The 20,691-nt window shown below is 37.6% G+C and overlaps 1 protein-coding gene and 1 non-coding gene across 8 annotated transcripts in view; both read left to right on the top strand.

The window, feature by feature from the left end:
• Positions 1 to 20,691, top strand: part of Dlgap1 (DLG associated protein 1) — an 879,880-nt gene that overhangs the window by 319,871 nt on the left and 539,318 nt on the right. The window lies entirely within an intron of this gene.
• Positions 2,046 to 2,149, top strand: LOC124965870 (small nucleolar RNA U13). The gene has a single exon (XR_007105255.1). It is a non-coding gene; the product is annotated as a small nucleolar RNA U13 (small nucleolar RNA).

Below are 20,691 nucleotides of genomic sequence, written 5' to 3' on the forward strand. Positions count from 1 at the left end.
GTTGCTGCAATTGATTATATAAAATGTATACTTTGCAACATGCAAAAGACAGGAAAATATGACCCTGTAGTAGATTGCTAGGCATGCCATTACAAAGAACCTGGAGCTATGTGACTTCATCAATAGTAATTTATTTTCTCAAAATTCTAAATGCTAAAAGTTCAAGACCAAGATGTCAGGATAGTTGGTTTCTTCTAAGACCTCTTTCCGTAACTTGCGGATGGTCAGAAATCTTCAAATGGTCTCCCCTTTGGGTGCATCTGTGCCTAATCTCATTTTAGAAGAAGTCATACTGGATTATAGCCCAAGCTAATGACCTACTTTTACCTTAGTTTCCTCTTTATAGGCCCTGTATCCAAATACAGTCATATTCTGAGTTTGTGGAGATTAGAATTTCAGCAAATGCATTGTGTGGTGACACAGTTTGGCCATGGCAGATCCATAAACACAAAAGAAAGGCAGAAAATACAAAATGCTTTTGAAATAATCTAAATGGCTATCTTAATAGACAATGTCTTTGAAGTAGTTATTATAAATATGCTTAATGAACTAAAAGAGAGTATGTCCAAAAAATTAAAATGTCTCATCAAATAAAAAAATCAGTAAAAGGGGAATTTATTTTAAAAGTACCAAATGTAAATTCTGGCTTGAAAAGTACAACATGAATGAAGGAATGACCAAACCAGCTCAACAGAAGATTTGAGCTAGCAGAAAAAAAGAAGTAGTGAATTTGAAGATAGATCTGTAAAGATTATGCTGTCATTTTGGAAAGAGAGGAAAAAAGAATGTGGAATAATAACATTGCCTCAGAGAAAAGTGGGACACCATTCAGTGTACCAACTTAGGCATAATAGGAGTACCAGAAGAAGAGGAGAAAGGAAAAGGAACAGAAAAAACATATATTTAAGGAAACAGTGTCTGAAAACTTCCTAAATTTGGTGAAAAGGACTGATCTACACATTCAAGAAGCTCAATACTCCAAATGGAGAAACAGAAAGAAAACAAAGCTGGATACAGTGTAGTCAAATTTTTGAAAGACAGAAAAAACAGCAAGAAGAAAATGACTCATCACTTACAAGGGAGCTTAAGAAGATTAACAGTTGACCTCACTTTAAAAACAATGGAAAGAATTAGGGAGTGGATGATATACATAACATGCCCAAAGTAAAACCTATTGACCAAGAATCTAGCAAAATTATCTTTGAAAAGAGAAGACTAATTAAAAACATTCCCAGATTTTTAAAAAGCTGTTTGTCGACCTGACTTACAAGAATTAAGTAATAATTTGAACCCACATGAAAAAAATAAAGAGTGCTAACAAAGGTAATTATGTATGTAATTGGTACAGTTGGTTACTTAACCCTCTTCTCTACACTGATTTATTTTTTTTGGGGGGGGTATCAGAAATTGAACTCAGAGGCACTCGACCACGAGCCACATCCCCAGCCCTATTTTGTATTTTATTTAGAGACAGGGTCTCACTGAGTTGCTTAGCACCTCACTTTTACTGAGAGTACCTTTGAATTTGGGATCCTCTTGCCTCAACCTTTCCAGTCATTGGGATTACAGCTGTGCCCCACCATGCCCAGCCTTTATATTGATTTTAAAGAGATATTGAATTAAACTTATCATATCATTTAGTTTATACCATTTCAAAGTTTAGTCTATTTGTCAATAGCATAGAGAAGGTGGTTTAAGAACAAAAATTTTATTGGATTTAGAAAATGGCATTCAATTGGTGGTTTGAATCCACAGAAATGAAGAGATCATAAATGACATAGAAGAAGGTTAATGTAACATACTCAAAAAATATGGAATTCCTCTCCTTTTTCTATGTCTTTAAAAGATGTAGATTATATAAAATAATAACAATGTAGCTTTGGGCTTATAACCTAGATAACCCAATATAAATAATATTAATAGCACCCTGGGGTAATTTTGTTTTCCATGACCAACTTCAGGAGAGAGGGGAGGAGAGAAGGTTAGAGGGCTCTTCTTGCTTCTGCTACTTTCTAACTTTTCCTTAAACTTAAACCACTCAGTAGATTCTTTTATGGCTCAAAAGTGTGACAACTGGATTTTCATGCCTTTGCATGAGATGTGCCTCCTTCAAGCCTTGCTACGGCACCAGCGCCTTACTAATCTTACGTGAACTTAGGGAAAAAATGCTCAGTATGCTAAAATACCATGTTTGGGGGGAACATTTCCTGCACCACATTAATAGATTTCTCAATTCATTGAGAGTAATAAAACAAAAGAAGACTTTTGATCAGACATAAAGCAGGAAAAAGAAAAATCTAGAAAGAGAATCAAACACATGGACACCAAAAGGAACCATAAAAAAAAAAAAAAAGTGGATGAACAATTTGTGTTGAAAAACAAAAGACATGAAACATTATATTCATTACACAGGTTACAATCTTAAAAACAGAAATTCCTATTTTATTTTTAACAGCTTCACTGAGAAATATTCACATCCCACATCTAAAGTGGCCAGTTCAGTGGTTTTGACTCTATTCATGCACAGAGTTGTGCAGCCATCACCACAATTTAAATTTCATTCCCCAGGAGAGAGGCACTGAAATCTCCTTATTTATCAAGTTTAAGTAGAAAGCATCGTAATCCATTTGGGGTCATGGGGAGCAGGTAGATCAGGAAATGAAAGGGGGAAAAGCAATGTCAGTTTTCTCTACCGATTGCTCTGGACTCCTGTGCTTCTACTAGAAGGAGGCAGACATCTTCGAAAAGGTTTTCCCTAGCAAATTTAGCTGGTGGAAAATTCACCCTATGATTCCATTTAAGCCTAATGGGAGCGTCAGGGCTTATAAAAGGGCGGAATGGTGAATTACATTCCTCACCACAGTGTTCTCCCTGTCCTTTCCAAAGGGTTCAGGCTGAAGTAGAATTTAAACACAGTGTGTGTTTTGCTTCAACAGAGGCAGTGGTAATCAAGTGACGCTGTGCTTTAGCTGGGCAATTTGAAAGACAAATACTTGCATTTGGGTGGCTTTTAATAAGGTCTGAATGGTTTTTTCTCTGATTTTTCTGAGTTCCAGAGACCAAAGCGTTAAAGACAATCTAATGCGTTTTACTGTAAAATACCCACAGTGGGACTAGAATGCTGATGAACAGCAAACTGCTATAAGAAAATGCACAATTCGTTTCTAGGAGTTATAAACTCTGAATTGACCTATAGATAGACTAAAATGTGGCTGGTAGCCAGGATTCGCACTGTGTCTGGCTTTCTTCCACCTCACCTCCGTCCCAGTTTGGATATGTCTGGAGGTCTTTACGTCAGACACATGCAGCACTGAATCAGATATATTGATCTCTGATGTTGAAAGCATTGGTAAACATCCCTCTTCAAAAATGTGATTTTTCTAAAGAAACAAGGGAAAAACAGCTTTTGGGTTTGGTTCTCATGTGTGAAGACAAGCAGCAATGTGAAGTCCTGGTCCTCTGTTCCCTCTGCCGGCTGAAGAGAAGTACTGCTGGCATTCTGTGAAGGATTTTTTTTTTTAAGCAAATCTGGGAGCACATTCTCTGGCTTGCATAATTAAAACAGCTAAATGAAATGCAGTGGTCAATCTTAAGATTTCCAAAGAGAAGTTAAATTTCTTCTGCCCTTTCCTCTTTCTGGCTTCTTCCTATACCCACAGAATGTGAGAAGGTAATACACACAGGGGTTGGGGATGTGGCAGCTGAGAGGACAGCCTTGGTTTTAGCCATTGAGGTAAGTTCTGAGGAAGAGTTTTCTATCCTGTATGACCTACAACCATATTAGTTATTTTACAATATTATAGGCTTTATGGTTTGGATCTTATACAACCCCCCCAAGAAAAAATATGATAAAAACTTGATTGACAAACTGTGGTGCTATTGGCACATGGTAGAACCTTTGGGAGGTAGGATCTAGTGGAAGGAATTTAGGTCACTGGGGGAATGCCTTTGAAAGGAATATTAGGACCCTAACCCCTTTCTGTCTTTTTCTTTGCTGCCCTGCTGCCATAAGGTAAGGAGCTTTGTTCCACCATGCGCTCCCCATCGTGATATTCTGCCTCATCACAGACCCAAAGCAATGGAACCAGCTGACCATGGACTGACACTTCAAAACTGTGACCCAGAAATAAATCTTTCTTCTTTACAAGTTGATTGTCTCAGGTATTTTGTCACAGCAACAGAAAGCTAACTAACACTGAATGGCACTGAATATGCTGTTCTTAGGGCCTTGTCCTCTGAGTTGAGGAAATGGGAACTTGTTACTTCTCCCTGTCATGAACTATCTATCTCTAAGCTAGAGCTAGTAATTAATTGCTACTTCTTTAAAGAAAAATCAAAAATATTTTCTTTTTAATTTCAGCAATTTCTTGTTTGGCTACTGCTTGTGTTAGTGAGCTTTCTGTTGCTATGATGAAATAACTGAGAAGGAAAAAAAGATTTATTTTGCTCACCTTTTCACAGGTTTCAATCCGTGTTCGCTAGTTCCATTGTTGAGGCCTGTGAAGAGGCAGAACGTCAAGGCAGAAAGTTTATGGTAGAGTAAAGCCGCTCATCTCATGGTGGCTAGAAAGCAAAAAAAAAAAAAGAGAGAGAGAGAAAAAGAGGAGAAACCAGGGTGCTAGTGTTCTCTTCAAAGGCACAATCCCAGTGACCTCACATCCGCTAGGCTCCACCTTCTAAAAGCCTATCACGTCCAAATAGTGCCCACAGGTGACCAAGCCTTTAACACATGGCCTGTGGAGGACATTTCAGATCCCAACCACAAGTCTTGAGTGCCATTTCGGGGCACTTTGTAATGAGAATATTCTGAATCATCCTGCTCTTTTGAAATACACTACACATTATAAGCCAATCCCAAAAAACCAAAGGCCGAATGTTTTCCCTGATAGGATGATGATACATAAGGGAGTGGGGGGTGAGAGAAGAATGGAGGAACTTTTGATTACATAGAGGGAAATGAGAGGGGGGAGGGGGCAGGGGTTGAAAGATGGTGGAATGAGACAGACATCATTACCCTGTGTGCATGTGTGATTACACGCACGAATGTTGTGAATCTACATCGTGCACAACCATAGAAATGAAAGGCTGTTCCCCATTTGTGTACAATGAATCAAAATGCAGTCTATAAAAATGAAAATTAAAAAAAAATAAAAGTTAAAAAAATTTTTAAAAAGAATGTGAAGGAAGGGAAGAAGATCAGACAACCCTAATAGGGTGATGTTAAAATAATTGTGGGAACTGTAAAAACTTGCAATTCATGTTTTTGTTTTTGTTTGTTTGTTTGTTTGTTTTTGAGCTAGAAGAGGGAAGAACATTGGTTGAGCTGCCCAGACCAAAATCTTATAATTTTATTCTCATACATACTCTGGAATGAAAGAGACAGAGACAGATCAAAAGAAAACATGATACCATATGTAATCTGCAGTCTAAAATCAGAATTTATCTGGAAAAGAATTATCAGAAAAATCAGCCTCTATATAAACTTTTCAAAAATAGAAAAGTATGAGGCAGAAATGGTCAAAACAGACAAATAAATAATAGTGGAGTAGGAATACTAAATCAAAACCTGATTCCTTGAATTGACCAGTGAAATTGACAACTTCTTGGCAAGACTGATCAAGGAGGAAAAAAGAAATGGTCCAAAATAAATGATGTTAGGAATAAAAAGGGAGGCATAATTATAGAGAAGGGTGTTTGAGTAACAGGCAAGAATACTGGGTACACATTTGAAAATTCTAGATGCCATTATTAGCTTTCAAAAATATAAACATTATCAAAATGGGTTAAATGCATAGAAAATTTTAAGAGAACAAAAATTATAGAAGCAATTAGGTAGTCAAAAAAAATCTATCCCTAAAATAGATATGAGTGTCAGAAAATTTTATGTGATCCCTACTAAAGCTTGAAAAAACAAATTTTTAAATTATAAAAAACCCACATCTATCTGATAATACAAAAAGTTTGCAAATATCTTAACTAATTAGAAAAGGTTAGCAAACACTGATACCAAATTAAATGACAGAGTACATCCACAGAAGGAAAGCTATAAGCCTATCTCACTTATAAATATGGATACAAAATTCCTAAATTAACCAATAGTCATTAACGTACAGCAATGCCTCTAAAGAATGACAAGTGGATTAATTGCCACTTATATTAACTGTGTAAATCAGTTCAGTTGAGGAAATCCATTAATGTTATTATCTGTGTTAACATAAAAGAAAATGTATGATTAGGTTCTGAAAAGTACATTTAATAAAATACAAAACCCGTTACTGATTTTCAAAGAAATAGCAAGCAATAGAGGAAACTTCTTCTAACTTGCTGTTACAGAAAGCATCATAATCAATGGTAAGACATTAACTCAACATCAATAAAAGTGAAGAATAAGACGATTGATATCTGATATCTCAGCTGTTTTTCAATACCACAGAATTCCTAACCAAGGCAAATAAATCCCAAACATGTAGTTGGTGACAGGAGCAGATTTTTATTATTTAAGATAATTACACTGACTATCTAGAATCAAAGATCAACAGCTAATTATTAGAACTAATAAAAGATTAATCTAAAAACAGAATGTCAAAACCAAGTTGGGGGGCTGGAGTCGTAGCTCAGTTGGTAGAGCGCTTGCCTGGCATGTGTGAGGCCCTGGGTTCGATACTCAGCACCACATATAAATAAATAAAATAAAACATCCATTGACAATTTTTAAAATTCTTTGAAAAAAAACCAAGTTGGTCAGAATAGAAATCAATAAGCAAAAATAAAGGGTTTTCCTGCATAACACCCACAACTCACTAGAATTCTTTAAAAAAAAAAAAAAACCCTCTTTACCATAGTAATCAATATCATAAAATTCCTAGGAATAGCTATACAAAGAAACATTCAAAACTTACTGAAGACAACTATTAAACTTCTGTGAAATGCATAAGGCCCCAAGTAAACCGAAACAATATGCCAAACTCCTGAAAAGAAAAACTTTGTTTTTAGAATACCTGTTGTTCGCAATTTTATTCTATAAATTTAATAGGATCTCCATCAAAGGGCCACAAGGAGTTTTCATCTGTTCTAAAATGTTGACGGAAAAATGGATATAAAAGAAGAAATGTGCAATTCAAAGAATTTTAGAGACGAAAGAGGGATGGGGAGAAGAACGTGGAGGCAGAACATTGAGGTGGAAACACTCCCCTGGGGCCACTCCCCACACCCTCCAAGTGCCTCTCTCTGTGGCTGTTAAGAACTGTCAATAGATTCATAAGCTGGTTAGGAATTGAAATGCAATATCCTGCACTGGTGTAAAAGCCAGAGTAGAGACCCTAGCATGGGCTTCCCTTTCTTCCCTTTCTTCCCTGGAATTTCACACACCCACCAGGTGCCAAGCAGAACAGAGGAGCTAAGTAGGCAGCTTCCGGGAAGCAGGACGTCAGGTCAGGAGGAAGGAGGAAGCAGAGAGTGGTTCTGCAGGCTCCAGAGACGGAAGGCAAGAACATCATTTTCTCAATCAATCACTTCCCTTCAAATCCTGGAATGATCACTTGGAAAAGGGAGTCCATGTGTGGAGAGAGGAGAGGGAAATCCCACAAAGAAGTATGGAGCTGAATGCAAGAGTTTCTCCAACACAAATACAGGTCGAACCTCCCTTATCTGAAATGCTTAAGACTTCGAAGAGTTTGGATTTTAAATTACTTTTTATTTTGGAATATTTGTAAATGCATAATGAAATAACTTGGGGATGGAAGCCAAGTCTAAGCACAGAGTTCATTTATGTCTCACATACATCTCACCAGAGGAGCCTGAAGGTAATTTTATTTTTCACTTAATTTTTAGTGCATCTGCATTTCCACTGTACCCATTATGAGGTCAGCTATGGAATTTGTGTCATTGGCAAGGGAGTCTTTTGGTTTATTGTATTGGTAGTATTTTTTTTACACCAATAACATATTTAATTATGACTTTTTTATTAGAATTCAATGTATTCTTTTGTATTAGAATCAACATGTTGAAAACAGAGAGAGAATACGGATCAGAGGCTGGGGATATAGCTCAGTTGGTAGAGTGCTTGCCTAGCATGCACAAGACCCTGGGTTCAATCCCCAGCACCACCCAAAAAAAGAGAGAGAGAATACAGATGAGAATAGACAGAGGATAGCACATGAAACCTCAACCCCATGCCTGGTCTCACCAGTATGGAACTTGGAGCAGCTCCCAGCACGGAGATACTGAATGCAGGTAGGATGGAACATGAGGCAGTTAGCATTAACTCATGAGGAAATGAGTGAAGAACCACTGGGAGTGGGGAGCTGCTCTCCTCGAGTTCTCTTCTGTGGTGATTTAGTTGTTATTCATAGTTGAAAAGGAATAAGGAAAATATGGAACCCCAAGACCTGCAGCAAGAACACTTAGCTTTCTTGAGCTCTAAAAAGATGGTCTTGTGGTGAACAGAAACACAAGTCAAATGTATTAGAAATGACCACCATCAGCAATGGCTTGTCTTCTTGCTGGTCTTGCCCTTCCAGGACCCAAAGCACTCCATTGCTTCCATGATGCTCAGATCTCATTGACCTTCCCAAAGCCCACACATAGTTGCCATCCAGACAATACAGATGAAAAACTGGGGACTGTTTTGTGTTTGGTCCAGCATTTGCCATGGACAAGATGCCATGACCTGTATGCTTCCGGATGAAGTTCTCATCATCAGATTTTTCCTGGTAGATGGACTTGCCACCAGTGCAATGATGGCATGTGAATTCACTACCTGATGTATAAATCCTGGAATAATCTGTGAAAGCAGAAGCCTTATCACCAAATCCTTTCTCTTCAGTGCTCAGAGCACAAAAGTGTTCTACTACTTTTGGAATTTTGTTTGCAAATAGCTCCAAGGGGACACCCCCAATGAAACACTATCAATGGTGATGTCAAAAATGGTAGGGTAGACCATAGCTGGCAGCAGGCAACTGCAGTTGACAGGCCATCTGCAAAAAGCTCTTCTTAGGTTCTTAATAATGCAGCTGCAGGGGCTAGCAGTACTGTGGCTCAGTGACAGGGCATTTGCCTAGCATGTGCAAGGTTTCATCCCAAACACTCCCCCACGTGCACACACACACACACACACACACACACACACACACACACAATTCAAAAGGAGAACACAGCACCCTACAGTTGTGCAATTACTCATCTAGGAAGGCCAATCAACAGCTAAGTTCCCCTAATTCCTCATCCCTCATTTTGATGTTCTCCATTCTTTCAGATATCGATTGAATCATTAAGAAGATCCAATTTGCTTCCAGTTTATAAATGCTTGAGAATCTGTGGACTTGCTTTTTTTTTTTCATGAATGTAATCATTTACTTTTTTTTTTTTTGAGAATTTTCAAGTTCACCCAAAATAAATAAATAAATAATAATGGGTTATAATAGAATTGCCTCTTAATTCCACAAGTAGACTTGTATTTGTTCCTCTAAAAAGTTAATAAAGCTGTTTAAACTATATAGCAAAAAGCTCAACTTCTTTGGTATTAAAAACATATTCATCTGCCACATTAGCAAAGCATTTTAAAAATACTAAATGATACTAAATGCCAGGTGAAGTGATGGACCCAGTACTCTGTCATTACCAAGAGAGAATAAATACATCAAAAAAACAGTGCAGCGATATCCCATAATGTTGGCCTAACCTTTATTCAGCAATTCCTCTTCTATGATCTATGTGAAGAAAAAAATCTTAGTTTGAGAATGAATGCACATACACTGACATGTCTGTTATCTCTGGATAATTTTCTTACCCTTACACTTTTGCAGTTTCCAAATTTTCAGTAATGAATGTGAGTTACTTTTATGGTGGAAGGAAGCCATCTTTTTTTTTTAAATTTACTTTTATTGTAAACAAATGGGATACATCTTGTTTCTCTGTTTGTACATGAAGTAGAGGCATACCATTTGGGTAAGCATACATTTATTTTTAAAAGAAAGGACAATTGTGGACCAGAGTGTCAGGCAGATCTAAATTCAAACCTGCCCATCTTATTTTGTGACCTTGGGAAAATCACTTCATCACTGAGGCCTGTCACACTAAGTGGCTATAAAAATTAAGTGCATAAATGTTATGTTGCTCCACTGTGAGTAGCAAATCAGTCCATGCCAATTGTGTGTGTGTGTGTGTGTGTGTGTATGTGTGTGTGTCCTGGCTTCTCATTTTATGTCCTAGGCTCCCTGGAGCAGCTTTGGTCTACAAGTAATATAATAGGTTGAAAGATTTTGTTAAAACTTTTCTCAATGTGCCAATTACCATGTAAGTACTTTATGTCGTTTCATTCTTACTGCAAATTGAGAAGAGAGGCATGGATGGAGAGAGTGCAGCTGGAGTTGTTGAAGTTATTTGTGCAAAATCACCAAGGTTGGCAGCTTAAAGAAACAAGATGCAAATCCAAAGCTGGGCTGGTGTCAAACCCGGTGCTCTTGAGGGATCTGGGGATTCACACAATTGAATACAATTGAGACGTCTCCACTCAGGATATTGGATAATTTACTTTAACCTCTCCGAACCTTGAAGGATGTCTAGAGATCTCAAACAAAATGAGTATGAAGGGCATTTATAAAGCATAAAGTACCGTGCAAAGACCTGCCATCCACTGGGTATTTATTCTTGAAAACCCTGTCTGTGCACAAACCCAGTTTTCCTAAATATTTCATTTACTTCATTCTCTCTGTTCTTGTTCCCCTGCCATCCCTAGTATTTCTTCTCTATTTTCCATATTTCCCTATTTGGGTGATTTTTACAGCTTTCTAGGATTCAGATGTTGGAGTAGCTGAAGCTGTTCCTTCTTCCTGCCCCCACTGTGTGTCCTTGTCCCCTGTGTTCCCTCACACACCTCTGCTCCTCTTTCCCTCCCATCCCCATCACTGCAGCCTGCACTGGGGAAAAGCTCGCCTCTCCTGTCTCACCAACTGTGTTATCTCCTTGGACATCCAAGCCTTTTCATATATTTTCACATCACTCAGTGACATCACAATTATTTTTGATTGATTTATACTATGAGGATAATTCACCTTGTTCCTATATAGATTAATTACCCATGTCCTCTTTTTTTTTTTTTTCCTAAAAACCACTATTTAAATAATGGGCTTCTTACATTTTTATTTCACTTTAACTCCCAAAATGAAATTCGCAGCCATCAACTTGAACTGTAGAAAAGATGCTAATTGACTTCTTTTTGGGGGGCTGGGTACCAGGGATTGAACTTAGGGGCACTCAACCACTGAGCCACATCCCCAGCCTTATTTTGTATTTATTTAGAGACAAGGTCTCACTGAGTTGCTTAGTACTTGTGCTTTTGCTGAGTCTGGCTTTGAACTTGCAATCCTCCTACCTCAGTCTCCAGAGCCACGGGGATTACAGATGTGCACCACTATGCCAGGCTGCTAGATGATTAATATCAACATTCTCCCTTGTAGAAAAATATCCCATTGTGTTTGTTGACATTCAGCAATTTGTGACATCTTGAGAAAAAGTATAACTATTTGAATGTTTTTGCTGAAACATTTATAACTTTCATTTTTAACAAGTTAAGAAAGTTCTGCTGTATGGTGCATCAAAAGTGTAACCAGGGCTGGGGATATAGCTCAGCTGGTAGGTTGCTTGCCTTCTAAGCACAAGGCCCTGGATTCAATCCCCAGCACCCAAAAAAAAAAAAAGTGTAACCAATAAAATTGTGTGCTATTCTCCTTAACTAGGGTTTATCTGTCTTGGTTGAACTTATAACAATAACTATCTGTTGAGCTCCTGTCACATGAAAGGCACACTGCTGGAACTTCAGGGAATGTACACAATTAAGTTTAAATGCCGCCTGTGAGAAATCAGGAGAAGTCTGGAGTCAGGGGAGGAGGAATGGAGAGTGGCAACACAGACTATGCAAGTTGCTGCAGCCCTTAGTATTGAAGAACTCTTAGCATTGTCAGGAACATTTGACGGCCAAGAGATACATGGCTTGGAGCAGTTATGATTGACATCCCAAAGAAGGTAGAATTAAGATAGAATGTGATGCATATAATCAGAAGACTAGGAGTACTGGGGACAGCTAGGACAACTCAGCAGCAGGAAAGAAGATAACAGTGTAGATTTGAGAATTACAGTACAAAGAAGGATACAGAGGAGCATTACATAATGACAAAGCGATTGATTCTCCAAGAAGAATTTATAGTCCTAAGTATGTATGAACCTAACAACGGATCTTCAGAATACATGAAGCAAAGATTAGTAGAATTGAATGTTGATCTAAACAAATCCACAGTTATATTTGGAAACTTCAACACTTCTCTCTCAGTAATTAATAGAACAAGTAGACAGGAAATCAATAAGGATTTAGAAGAATCCATCAATACCTACCGGATTCTGCTGACTTGACCCGATAGTTTTAGAACTTTCAACTCGACGATAGAAGAATATACATTTTTCTAAATGCACATGAAACATTCATCGAGATAGATCATATTGTAGCTCATTAAATAAACGTCAACAAATTTAATAGAACTGAGAATATACCAAGTATATGTTTTGATCACAATGAAATTAAGTCAGATAAAAAAGAAAACATAAAGATGGAAAAATCCCCAATATTTAAAATTAAGCAACACACTGCTAAGTAACCCATGGGTCAAAGAAAAGTCAAAATAAAAATTTTAAAAACATTTGAAATGGAATGAAAAGGAAAACACCAGCTGGGCAAGGTGGCTCATATCTATAATCCCAGCGACTGGGGAGGCTGAGGCAGGAGGATCGCACGTTGGAGTCTAGCCTCAGCAGATTAGCAAGGACCAAAGAAGCTTAGTAACACTCTGTCTCAAAATAAAAATAAATAAATAAAAGAGAACTTTGGATATAGCTCAGTGGTGAAGTGCCCTTGAGCTCAGTGATAAAGTACCCTTGGATTGAATCTGCAGTACAAAAAAAAAAAAAAAAAAAGAAGAGAAAAGAAAATGTAAACACCACCTATCAAACACAATGAAAGCAGTACTTGTAGGAAAATTTATAGCATTAAATTCTTATATTAATCAAATGATTAAGTTATTAACTAAATAAGTTAATTAGCAATAAAGCTGTCTTTATTTAGTTCTTCTCAGCTTAGAGAGCAGTTTTGTTCATCCTTTGCTAATTGATCTTTACATTAAAGAGACAGAGACAAAAGAGCAACTGAATGACTCAGTCTAAACCAGCTTTAGCAAATGGCAAACTATACCTAATCTCAAACTCCAGTCATCTCTAAAATGCCCAGAGACGTTCTTTTTTCTCCAGCCTGATCAGTAGCTTCCTCACAGATTTCTTCTACACTGTTCCCAGGCCTACAGTATATCAGTAACTCAGATTTTCCCCAACTGTGAGACAGAATTGAGCATTCTAGTCTCCAGCTTTCGAATACATAAAAAGTGATTATTTGGCACAAATAACCTTTTCTGTCCAGCTTCAGTTCCATTGAAGTTACCAAATTATAAAATCAAACCAATGCACACCACAAAGATGACAGACAGTACTCATGTCTTTTTGTTCTTCTCTCATGGAAGCACCCATCCCCAGATGCCTTTAAGGCCTGCTCTTCCCCAACCGGACTTCTACCATGGACCCCTCAATTAACCCAATTTCTAAAAAGGGAATTCCAAACTGCTTGCCCCACGCTGCCCCCTTTCAGCTCCAAGAAGCCAGAGTGGTCATTGACCCCCTTTTCCCTACAGCAAAGGAGTTCCTAGAATTAGAGGGGTAAATGAAGTCAGAATTGGGGACAGGCAGTTAGTATAGAAATAGGGGATCAGTCAAATGGAGGAAATGAAGTCCATGAAAACCATCTGCCTTTGGAAGTCTGGAAGGAGAATGGACTTTTTACATCTTACCTGCAAAATCAGCCCTAGTCACTTAGGCAGGAAGGAGAGAGAAGGCTTCAGAAAGAACTGGAGAGCAAAAGATTTTCTTATAAAAACAGAAATGGGGGAATATAATGTATAAAGCTTTTCCCCCGCCCATCAGATTTAGTCATTTTCCCTGCCTCCCAACCACTTGTCAATCTGTGAACATCCTGGCTAGCTATTGGTTCATCAGTCAACTTGGAAGTATCCTTCTCCAATATTGGTCCCCTGTTAGCCCGGCAGAATTCAACTGTTTACTATAGAGTCCCTGCCATCTTTTTCCCACTCTTCTGTCTGTCCTCCTCACTTTTCTCTATCCTCCTGGCTTTCACACTCTCTCTAGCGTGCGCCCTTTCCCTTTCCTTTCTCTTTTCCTCTCATTTTCTCTCTTACCCTGCAGGGAGACACTCTGTTTGCTTAATAAACTCCCTTATGTGAAAAAAAAAAAAAAAAATCAAACCAACTTGATGGCAAATCAGTGATCACTTTCAAAAGAACTCCTCAGTATCAAGCAAAGTAGAGATAATGGAGAATTCAAGAGAACAAAAACAGAAAGAACTCTACAACATTGAAGGTGGAGGGAGTTAGGTCAAAGGAGAACACAGGACTGTAACTTCAGTCCATTGTGTGACTGGACCAGATAAATACCTTCTGAGGTTATCTAAGGAAATCCCTGTGTGTTAAAAGTAAAAAATCCATTTGGTTTTCTTTTGGGACACAGACTGAGATCAAGTGGGTTAATTGCCCACATGAAGCTCTGGGATTTGAAAACACAGGCTTGTAAAGTTTATAAAACAGTTATTGACCATTGGAAAAGTGTTTTCACATGATACCTATGTGTCATTAAATCTATTTCTAAATCTACTGAATGACAACTGTACATCTACACCAGGTATAATAAATGAATAGCCTTGTCCTAAACACCAAGGAAGTTTCTCCTGTGATAAGAAAGGGATGGTTTCTTACATAGGAAACTTCTGATTTAAGCTGGTTTTGCTGAATTAAACAAAGGAAGGAGATTTTTCAATGAAGATAAAGCCTCTAATTAGCCTGTAAGTGAATTGGATGCTGATGCATATAATCACTGCTTGGGGGAAATAATCAAACCTCATGACCGCCCACATTTTTTTTTTCTGCCTTGGTGACTTGTCTGGGCAGTAAATAATTAGCTTCTTGATTTTTAAAGAGGCTGACATTTGGAAAGATTCTGCAAATAGTATTTTCCTTCTCCTTTTTCATTGACCCATTTAATTCCACCATCCAATTGTACCAAGACTGCCTGGCCTGCCTCAGTAATTTTCTCATGGAATATATAGAACAATATAGAATGATCTGATCTATTTTTATGTCCCATAAATACCAAAAACCCTCCGTTTCATAGACTTGTAGTCTTCAGTTGTGAGATTGTGATGTGTTCCCCCTCAACCACTTTGACAAGTTGAGGCCTTCACCTTACACATGTTCTCTTTGTTTTAGAATCAACTATAAAAAACAGATTTCAAAAAGAAGGGATTATAAGGGGGAAAAAAAAGATTTTCCTCAACTACCTTAGTGTTCCTGGCTGGTTGTGAAAATAACTCAGAAAGATTAATTGAAGAAAAGCATATGAATTAATTTAATAAATTTCACATTACATGGGAATCATCATAAGGAAATTAGGCCCAAAGAAATGGATAACCCCATATCTTTTCTTGCTGAGTTCGATGATAGTAGGAGAGAAGGATGCTTGGACAAGGAAGGTATGACCTAATAGTAATCAGCCAGTGATGGACAGGTACTTATCATTAGGCTTATCAAGGCCTATTTCTTCAGATTCTTCTCCATGACCTTCAAAGATAAGGATGTTTCTGCTTTTGATATTTGCTCAATTTCCTTCAGTATAAATAACTCATTATGCCAAAGTGCCATATTTTGAGGTGATGTGTTCTCAGTCACCCCAAGAATAAATTTAAATTTTTAATAATGGAAAGGTCATTAAACATTATGATAGTCTATTTCCCATAAGAGAAATCCTTAAAATAAAATAAATTTAGGGACTGGGACCATAGCATTGTGGTAGAGTGCTTGCCTAGCATGCCCAAGGTTCTGGATTTGTTTCCCAGAATCAAAGGAAGGAAGGAAGAATATGTTAAAATTTAAAAAGCTCACAGGGTTCAAATTCAAGTCATAAATGCTGATACAATATGGACAGGTGGATGGATGAATAGACACCAGCAAAAATAAAAATACATATAAATACATATCTATACATATATAAATGTAAAAAGAAAAAAATAATGTATACCAAGATATTTTCTCCACTGGGTTGTAAGTTTTATTTTCTTCTACACAGGGAACATTTATTACTTTACTAATCAAGAAAAGGATGTGATTTTAATAGCAAGTGAAAGAGGAACATTTACTAGAGGTGCTTTGTCCATAATTTAACCATAAGTTAAAACACAATGTTAAGAAACAAAGCAAAATTAGAACAAAGTCACTCAGAAGCATAAGCAAAAATTTATGAGGTACATAAGTTTATTTATTAGTACATAAATTCACTTACATGGAAATATTTCAAGCATTCCTTCCCTGAGCAGTTTAATACTTTACCCCCACTGACAGTAGGAATCAGATGTCCATTTATCTCTTGATGACTAGAAATTCTTGAGAATGTCTGAATTCAACTTGGAAACTTTTGGAGGACCCTATCCTGAAGCAGCCCATAGCAATAAAGACAACTGTAAAATTGGCAAGGTGTTGTGCAAAGTGAAACTATGCATCCCCTTGCTCAAAAATTATTAAGAATTTTAAGGTAGCTACAACACAGGTGAATCCAGCTCAGGGCCCTGGGATATAGCATGGATCTCAGATCCTGAAGCAGCCCTGGAAGAGACTACAAGCTTTAGAGCAAGACAAACCTCAGTTGCAGTCTTTTTTGCCTGACTTTCCCAACTTACTCTTCTTGTCAGAGCCTCAGGTACTTCATCTGCAAATATGGAGGCAAGCTGTAGGAGTCTTCTAAGAACTGGGTAAGTAATATTTGCAAAAGATCTGCTATAGTGCCTGGCACAGAGTGCTCAATAAATTAATCGTCTCTTTCCCCTTTCCTAAACATGTATTTCCTTCTTTGTATCCAAAGATGGAAAACAAGCAAGCAGCCATCTTGAAAAACCCACTTAATTCCTTAATTTACATTTTCCTTTATTTACGTATTCCTTATTTTTTCACAGTGCTGGGGATTGAACCTCGTGCATGCTAGGTAAATCCTCTACTTCTGAGTTACAGCCCCAGCCCTACATTTTACTCTAAGCAAGTCCAGTTACCATTAATAAGATTTCATTAAGAGCCACAGTGTGGTTCAGTGAAATAGGATTTAAAATTAAATCCTGATCCCCCAAAAACAAATTTTTATAAAGGAAAGTGCAACAATATGTGTATTTTTAGGTATAAAGAGGAACTCAGAATCTATTGTTCCCTCACTTCACATTTCTGGTAAATAAGGAACATAACTCTTTCACGAGATGCCATAAAGCATTTTTAATGGAACAAAATAGGATTTGAAATTTTCTTTAAAGTTGAAGATTACCTAGCAAAGGGAAAATAAATGGCTTCTCGGTAGTTTATGATACCAACTTTTTTTTTGTCTTGTTTCTGAACATACTTAGTGAAGAAGAATTTGATGAAAGTACACTTTAATATCCCAAGTTAAACCATGGCAGAAATTTATTATGAGAGGTACATCTGCTGGTTAATGGCTGACTGGAGCCACTGTTCCTCAACAGTGTGTAAGAATCACTTGAGGGAGAGTGTTTAAATGACACTCCTGGCTCCACTTCTAGGTTTACAAAATCAGAGACACGAGGATGAAACCCAGAAATCTGTTTGTTAATAAGCTCCTGGTTCCTATCCACGTCAAAGTTGGACAGCCACACCCACGTAACTTCTTATTCATGTAAGAATGGATGAATGCCGAGTGGTTGACATGTTTGCAAATGTGTCAGGAACAAAAGTACAGCTTTCTATTTCTTTTCTTTCTCCGTCAAGGCAGTTCTCTTTCTGCCCCTAGGATTCCACTATGAGCAGGACATTGCCCACCAACATCTGACTCAAGACCCATCCTCAGTCTAAAGAAAATGAAACCTGAAAGTGACCACAGAGCTGGTATGCATGGGAAGAATTCCACACAGACTCCTTCTGACGATTTATCTCATTCTTCCCAAATGGATGCTAGACGGTCAGCAGATGTCCAGTGGGGCCAATAGCTCAAATCTGCCCCCTCTATACTTGGTTTGCTTTGAATTCTTGTGGAAAGTCAGTGTTCTGATCATCCACAAGCATGGGCTGGAAGGTGTCTTCCAGCAATGATGTCGATCTTTTAAAACCCATTAAACCACACTTATTTATCTAAGCTTTCTGAACAAGAATACCCAGTTGCACAATACTCAAAGTTTAGGAATAAAATCTGTGGCCATAAATTTGAGAACCACTCCCTCGTCCACATGGACACTGAGTCTGTGGTCTGTGTCTCATTATCCCAGGGCAATAAACCTGGACTTGGCAAACCATTACCTAAGGGCCCTCAGGAAACATAAATCCATGTATGTACCCATCCACATCTCCCACCTTCCTCTCTTCAATCCTCCATTCTTCACCCCAAGAAACACCAAATGCCAGGTTCCAGATTGTAACATTACTTCAAATGTCATGTATTAATGTTAATACATGACATTTGAATATAAATTAGACCATCAGTGTTTTGTATGATTTGTATGTTTATAGAACTTCTTTGTACACCTTTTTTTTTTTTTTTCTTTTTGATACCGGGGATTGAACTCAGGTGCACTTAACCACTGAGTCACATCCCCAGCCCTTTTTTGTATTTTATTTAGAAACAGGGTCCCACTGAGTACCTTAGCGCCTTGCTTTTGCTGAGGCTGGCTTTGAACTCTCAATCCTTCTGCCTTAGTCTCCTGATCCTCTGGGATTACCGCCATGCCCAGCATTGTATGCCATTTTTCAATCTGAAGAAAAGGAGATTTTGAGGATTTAATTTGATCTGATGTATGAAGTATCTAGGCCCTAACTTCACATTTACTTTCTCAGTTACCCTGGGGGTTGTCAATCACCATTTTACAGACACCATTAGGAGCTACAGAAAATAACAATTCATGGGTTCCTCCCCAGAATTTCAGAGTGTACTTTTTGGCCACTTGTCTCATAGTAGGCTGTTTGATGATTTCTGTTTAAAAATAAATGTGTATAACTTCCAAAGTTCTGAAGGAGTGACATACAATGTCAGGCACTAGATCAAATCCCCTGACGCTGATTGTGCCTGCCTCAGATATTAATGTCAGGTACTTTAGTCTCTGTTTACTTTATTCTTAATTCTATGTAATACAGAATACCCTTTCTAGAAGGATATGTAAGGGATAGCAAAGATTAGATCTCATTGTAACTCTGTCAACCCCGGAGTTCTAATAATTTACTCCCCTGGAAAAGGATCACGTTATTGAAATTATGAAAATGAAAAAGGTACCTGCATCTGTTTTCTCAATAATGAGAAAAGCTCTGAGCCATGAGGACCTCATGACGTATTCCACAGCAGCTAGACCATTGCCCTCCACGTCTAGGCTGCATTTCAACATTCCACCCATCTACACTCCCGTTAGGCAAAGTCAGCACTTCCTAAGGCTCAGGGTTCTGAAGTCCCAAGTGTTCTCCTGTATACAAGCCTGAAAGACTTCCAAAGGTCATCTAAGGGCTAGTTTACCTTTACAGAAGGCTTGGGGACCTGTATACTTGTAAATAGCTTACTCTTCCTCATATCATTTTCAAGATTTCAGAAGTTAAATATCAATGAAAACATTGGTTTCAAACATGCCTCTTTTCCTAGAGTTGAGTACCTTTGTCAAACGGCTGTGTCACACACACAGATCATTGGGAACTTTTCACCTAATCCTTTTTCTTAATATATTTACATTAATTATTCATTTCAATGATGAACTACTAAAAGGACAAAAGCTGATTCTCTAACTACGAGTAGCATAGAGTGAAGGTAATTCATTCATAAGTTAATTCAACTAGTATTTTCTGGATACTTGCTCTGAACAGAACCAGTCCCTGCCCTTGTGAAGTGTGGGAGGACAGTTTCATATAAATGACATTTAAATCAAGGTACAAAACTTTAGTAATGATGTCTCCAAGTATAGCATGCAATCCCTTTATTTTCCAAAACTGAGCTCTTTCTTATTAGGATTTTATCTTCTGTTTTTTCCTACTTAGTTTTATGAATTCCTCATTATTCACCAATTCCATACATGAAAATACAGTTTGAGCACTTACAAAGTTTAGATTCAGTTTTGAATGCCTTGGTAAATGAAGGTTTTATTGTATCTTTGTTAATTATCAGTTCTACCAACTATAGTGCATTCTTTCCCTTTTGTAAAAAATTTTTTAAACAAAGTATATGGTACATTTCTGAGGAGTCATGAAAAATATAGCCTATTTTACAGAAGCTATTCTGAGCTGAGAACCAAAAAAATAAATAAAATAATAATGGAGTTCCTGTCCTTTCTTCTGTACTTACAAATCATTTGGTGTCACCAAAATGAGTTGTACATTTATTTTTGAGGAAATTCTGGAGGGTGAAAAGTAATGAAAGGGGAAGGAAAATAGAAAATAGAGAATCACCAGAGAACAACAGTCTTGGAAATTCAACAGGCAGAGATACAGCCTAAGAAAGAATATGAATAAAATGGAGAGTTAGCTTTGGAAAGAACCCAAGAGCTGTGGTGGGTTCAGGAATATCAATAAG

This window comes from Sciurus carolinensis, chromosome 15 (genome assembly GCF_902686445.1).
Source record: "Sciurus carolinensis chromosome 15, mSciCar1.2, whole genome shotgun sequence".
In the NCBI taxonomy this organism is placed as follows: Eukaryota; Metazoa; Chordata; class Mammalia; order Rodentia; family Sciuridae; genus Sciurus; species Sciurus carolinensis.